The sequence below is a fragment of the Arachis hypogaea genome, chromosome 19 (assembly GCF_003086295.3).
Source record: "Arachis hypogaea cultivar Tifrunner chromosome 19, arahy.Tifrunner.gnm2.J5K5, whole genome shotgun sequence".
Lineage (NCBI taxonomy): Eukaryota > Viridiplantae > Streptophyta > Magnoliopsida > Fabales > Fabaceae > Arachis > Arachis hypogaea.
Genome location: NC_092054.1, coordinates 89779099 through 89785361, shown reverse-complemented (window position 1 = coordinate 89785361; position 6263 = coordinate 89779099). Strand labels below are relative to the sequence as shown.

General features: G+C 40.0%; 1 non-coding gene across 1 annotated transcript; it reads right to left on the bottom strand.

The window, feature by feature from the left end:
- Nucleotides 1-1892: 1892 nt before the first annotated feature.
- LOC112781074 (small nucleolar RNA R71) lies at nucleotides 1893-2000 on the bottom strand. Its single transcript, XR_003191870.1, has one exon. It is a non-coding gene; the product is annotated as a small nucleolar RNA R71 (small nucleolar RNA).
- Between the last annotated feature and the right edge of the window lie 4263 nt (nucleotides 2001-6263).

The window sequence follows — 6263 nt, the reverse complement described above, 5'->3', positions numbered from 1 at the left end:
CAAACTTAGTGTGACACTTTCACTTGGAATTAATGCAAGTATCTTGTAAGAATTGGAACTAAATTTTGTTGCATAGCAACACCAAACTTAGAATGCAACCATATGTCAATTTATTTGAACTAAAACTAAACAAAAGAAACTGTTATATGTTAAATACAATCACCAAATGAAGAGTCTGTTATGAATAAGGATGTCTTGGTGATGTATTAACAAAAACAGTTAATGAAGGAAAGCATTAAAAACAAGTAAATAAATGAAACAAAGAGAAAACAAAAATTATCCAACTAAGAAGAAAAATAACACTGTAAAAGGCAATATGATTATGCAGACAAGTGATGTTGCTGGATTGATTTGCATAGAAAAATAGGTGGCACACCAAACATAGAATCTTGGTGTGTCACTTTCATGTAAAATTGATGCAATCATCCATGAAGATGGAAAACAGTTTGTTGCAGGGCAACACCAAACTTATAATGTAACCATATGCCAATTTATTGAAATTTAAACAAAGCAAGGAAAAGAAATGTACCTACTGTCTACCTGTTCATTGCGGGGCAGTTTTCTCCCTCAATTTTAGTGTCCACCATTCAGTGCCATATATGCTTGGAAAGCTCTCGATTCCTACTTTCCATTGCTTTTTGAATCACCTCATTTGGAGCTCTGTAGCTCAAGTTATTCTTTTTGGAAGTATACCCCTTGCACACTCATGGCGCCAACGTTAGCCCAAAAGTTAGGGGCTAACGTTGGCGCAAACTTTTGCTCTCCCTTTGTGTTTTTCATGTGCCAACGTTAGCCCAAAAGTTAGAGGCTAATGTTGGCGCAAACTTTTGGTGGCCAGGGGGTGTTTTTCTCATGCCAACGTTAGCCATAAAGTTAGGGGCTAACGTTGGCGCAAACTTTTGGTGCCCAAGGAGTAACTTTCATGTGCCAACGTTAGCCCAAAAGTTAGGGGCTAACGTTGGGGCTAACTTTTCACCCAAAAGTTTGTGCAAAAGTTTGAGGCTAACTTTTGGTCCAAATTTTTGCTTCCTAGTTCATTTTCACTTATTCCATTGTCCTCTCTTTACTCCTAGCCATTCCTTCTTGCTTTAACCTTTCTCCAAGCTTTCTTCACCTATCATTAATCAACCAAACACATCAAAGCTATGCTTAAAATCATGAGATATTCATTTTATCATACTATGTGACAATTATAGCATAAAACCTCATGAAATAGCATGAATTCATACATGGTTGATTAAATCAAAGGAAGCATGAAAATCTACCCAATTGGCTTGCTTATGGCTCAAGAAAGTGCATAAAACCTATTGAAAACAAATGAAAAAGCATAGAAAAATATGACATGGTGACATGTCATCAGCAGTGACAGAGAAAAAGTCATTCTTGTTGAAGCTGATCCAGAACCTGAAAGGACTCTAAAGAGGAAACTAAGAGAAGCTAAATTACAACAATCCAGAGACAACCTTATTGAAAATTTCGAACAAGTACAGGAGATGGCAGCCGAACCTAACAACAATAATGCAAGGAGAATGCTTGGTGACTTTACTGCATCTAATTCCAATTTACATGGAAGAAGCATCTCCATTCCTGCCATTGGAGCAAACAACTTTTAGCTGAAACCTCAGCTAGTTTCTCTGATGCAGCAGAACTGCAAGTTTCATGGACTTCCATCTGAAGATCATTTTCAGTTCTTAACTGAATTCTTGCAGATATGTGACATTGTTAAGACTAATGGAGTAGATCCTGAAGTCTACAGGCTCATGCTTTTCCCTTTTGCTGTAAGAGACAGAGCTAGAGTGTGGTTGGACTCTCAACCCAAAGACAACCTGAACTCTTGGGATAAGCTGGTCACGGCTTTCTTAGCCAAGTTCTTTCCTCCTCAAAAGCTGAGCAAGCTTAGAGCTGATGTTCAAACCTTCAGACAAAAAGAAGGTGAATCCCTCTATGAAGCTTGGGAAAGATACAAACAGTTGACCAAAAAGTGTCCTTCTGACATGCTTTCAGAATGGACCATCCTGGATATATTCTATGATGGTCTGTCTGAGTTATCAAAGATGTCATTGGATACTTCTGCAGGTGGATCCATTCACCTAAAGAAAACACCTGCAGAAGCTCAAGAACTCATTGACATGGTTGCTAATAACCAGTTCATGTACACTTCTGAGAGGAATCATGTGAGTAATGGGACGCCTATAAAGAAGGGAGTTCTTGAAATTGATACTCTGAATGCCATATTGGCTCAGAATAAAATATTGACTCAGTAAGTCAATATGATTTCCCAGAGTCTGAATGGAATGCAAGCTGCATCCAACAGTACTAAAGAGGCATCTTCTGAAGAAGAAGAAGCTTATGATCCTGAGAACCCTGCAATAGCAGAGGTGAATTACTTAGGTGAACCTTATGGAAACACCTATAACTCATCATGGAGAAATCATCCAAATTTCTCATGGAAGGATCAAAAGCCTCAACAAGGCTTTAATAATGGTGGAAGAAACAGGTTTAGCAATAGCAAGCCTTTTCCATCATCCACTCAGCAACAGACAGAGAATTCTGAGCAGAATCCATCTAATTTAGCAAACTTAGTCTCTGATCTATCCAAGGCCACTGCAAGTTTCATGAATGAAACAAGGTCTTCCATTAGAAATTTGGAAGCACAAGTGGGCCAGCTGAGTAAAAGGATCACTGAAATCCCTCCTAGTACTCTCCCAAGTAACACAGAAGAGAATCCAAAAGGAGAGTGCAAGGCCATTGACATAAGCACCATGGCCGAACCTATAAGGGAAGGAGAGGACGTGAATCCCAAGAAGGAAGACCTCCTGGGACGTCCAGTGATCAATAAGGAGCTTCCCTCTGAGGAACCAAAGGACTCTGAGGCTCATCTAGAGACCATAGAGATTCCATTGAACCTCCTTATGCCATTCATGAGCTCTGATGAGTATTCCTCTTCTGAAGAGAATGAGGATGTTACTGAAGAGCAAGCTGCCAAGTTCCTTGGTGCAATCATGAAGCTAAATGCCAAATTATTTGGCATTGATACTTGGGAAGATGAACCTCTCTTGTTCACCAATGAACTAAGTGATCTAGATCAACTGACATTGCCTCAGAAGAAACAGGATCCTGGAAAGTTCATAATACCTTGTACTATAGGCACCATGATCTTTAAGGCTCTGTGTGACCTTGGTTCAGGGATAAACCTCATGCCCCTCTCTGTATTAGAGAAACTAGGAATCTATGGGGTACAAGCTGCTAAAATCTCATTAGAGATGGCAGACAATTCAAGAAAACAGGCTTATGGACAAGTAGAGGACGTGTTAGTAAAGGTTGAAGGCCTTTACATCCCTGCTGATTTTATAGTCCTGGATACTGGAAAGGAAGAGGATGAATCCATCATCCTAGGAAGACCTTTCCTAGCCACAATAAGAGCTATGATTGATGTGGACACAGGAGAATTGATCCTTCAATTAAATGAGGACAATCTTGTGTTCACAACTCAAGGATCTCTCTCTGCATCCATGGGGAAGAAGCATAAAAAGCTTCTCTCAAAGCAGAGTCAAACAAAGCCCCCACAGTCAAACTCTAAGTTTGGTGTTGGGAGGCCACAACCAAACTCTAAGTTTGGTGTCAAACCCCCATATCCAAACTCTAAGTTTGGTGTTGGGAGGTCTCAATAGAACTCTTCACATCTGTGAGGCTCCATGAGAGCCCACTGTCAAGCTACTGACATTAAAGAAGCGCTTGTTGGGAGGTAACCCAATTTTTATTTATCTAACTATATTTTTCTTATTTATATGTCTTTATAGGTTCATGATCATGTGGAGTCACAAAATAAATATAAAAATTGAAAACGGAATCAAAAACAGCAGAAGAAAAATCACACCCTGGAGGAAGCATCTGCCTGGCGTTCAACGCCAGAACAGAGCATGGTTCTGGCGCTGAACGCCCAAAATGGGCAGTATCTGGGCGCTGAACGCCCAGAACAAGCATGGTTCTGGCGTTCAACACCAGAAATGGAGAACAAATGGGCGTTGAACGCCCAAAATGGGCACCAACCTGGCGCTGAACGCCCAGAGTTGTGTGCAAGGGCATTTTACATGCCTAATTTGGTGCAAGGTTGTAAATCCTTGAACACCTCAGGATCTGTAAATCTCACAGGATCCCCACCCACCTCACCCTCCCTCTCTCCATTCATGATCATCCCTTCTGATTTCCATTCACCACTCACATCCATACACACATCCCTCTATCTCCTCCATATCTTCTTCTTCTTCATCTATTCTTTCTTCTCTTGCTCGAGGGCGAGCAATATTCTAAGTTTGGTGTGGTAAAAGCATAAGCTTTTTGTTTTTCCATTACCATTAATGGCACCTAAGGCCAGAGAAACCTCAAGAAAGAGGAAAGGGAAGACAAATGCTTCCACCTCTGAGCCATGGGAGATGGAAAGATTCATCTCACAAGCCCATCACTAAGAAAATGATGGAGCAAACAAGAGAGCACATTCATGAATCTCAACAGGCACATGAAGAAGCTCATCATCAAGAAATCCCTGAGATACATCAAGGGATGCACTTGCCTCCACAGAATTTTTGGGAGCAAATAAACACCTCCCTAGGAGAATTAAGTTCCAACATGGGACAATTAAGTGTGGAACATCAAGAACACTCCATCATCCTTCATGAAATTAGAGAAGATCAAAAAGCAATGAGGAAGGAGCAACAAAGACAAGGAAGAGACATAGAAGAGCTCAAGGACATCATTGGTTCCTCAAGAAAGAAACGCACCCATCACTAAGGTGGACTCATTCCTTGTTCTTACTTTCTTTGTTTTTTGTTTTCTATGTTAAGTGCTTATCCATGTTTGTGTCTTCATTACATGATCATTAGTAGTAAGTAACTATGTCTTAAAGTTATGAATGTCCTATGAATCCATCACCTCTCTTAAATGAAAAATGTTTTAATTCAAAAGAACAAGAAGTACATGAGTTTCGAATTTATCCTTGAACTTAGTTTAATTATATTGATGTGGTGACAATGCTTCTTGTTTTCTGAATGCATACTTGAACAGTGCATATGTCTTTTGAAGTTGTTGTTTAAGAATGTTAAATATGTTGGCTCTTGAAAGAATGATGACTAGGAGACATGTTATTTGATAATCTGAAAAATCATAAAAATGATTCTTGAAGCAAGAAAAAGCAGCAAAGAACAAAGCTTGCAGAAAAAAATAAATAGAAAAAAAATATATATAGGCGAAAAAAAATAGAAAGAAAAAGAAAAAGCAAGCAGAAAAAGCCAAAAGCTCTTAAAACCAAGAGGCAAGAGCAAAAAGCCAATAACCCTTAAAACCAAAAGGCAAGGGTAAATAAAAAGGATCCCAAGGCTTTGAGCATCAGTGGATAGGAGGGCCTAAAGGAATAAAATCCTGGCCTAAGCGGCTAAACCAAGCTGTGCCTAACCATGTGCTTGTGGCGTGAAGGTGTCAAGTGAAAACTTGAGACTGAGCGGTTAAAGTCAAGGTCCAAAGAAAAAAACAGTGTGCTTAAGAACCCTGGACACCTCTAATTGGGGACTTTAGCAAAGCTGAGTCACAATTTGAAAAGGTTCACCCAATTATGTGTCTGTGGCATTTATGTATCCGGTGGTAATTGGTGCACGAAATTGTGTTCCATGTTCTTTGTACTCGTGTGAGAGTAACAATATATAATTGTATTGAATCCTCATTGTGGCTCTTATGTGTGGACACAACTCCGTTCAACTAACCAGCAAGTGCACTGGGTCGTCCAAGTAATACCTTACGTGAGTAAGGGTCGAATCCCACGGAGATTGTTGGTATGAAGCAAGCTATGGTCACCTTGTAAATCTCAGTCAGGCGGATATAAAAATAATTATGGAGTTTTCGAATAATAAATAAAAGAATATGGATAGAGGTACTTATGTAAATCATTGGTAGGAATTTCAGATAAGCGAATGGAGATGCTTTTCGTTCCTCTGAACCTCTGCTTTCCTGCTATCTTCATCCAATCAGTCTTACTCCTTTCCATGGCTGGCTTTATGTGATACATCACCACTGTCAATGGCTACTTTCGGTCATCTCACGGGAAAATGATCCAATGCCCTGTCACGGCACGGCTAATCGTCTGGAGGCATCACCCTTGTCAATGGCTTCATCTTATCCTCTCAGTGAATAATATGCTCATGCACCCTGTCATGGCACGGCTATTCATCTGTCAGTTCTCGATCATGCTGGAATAGGATTTACTATCCTTTTGC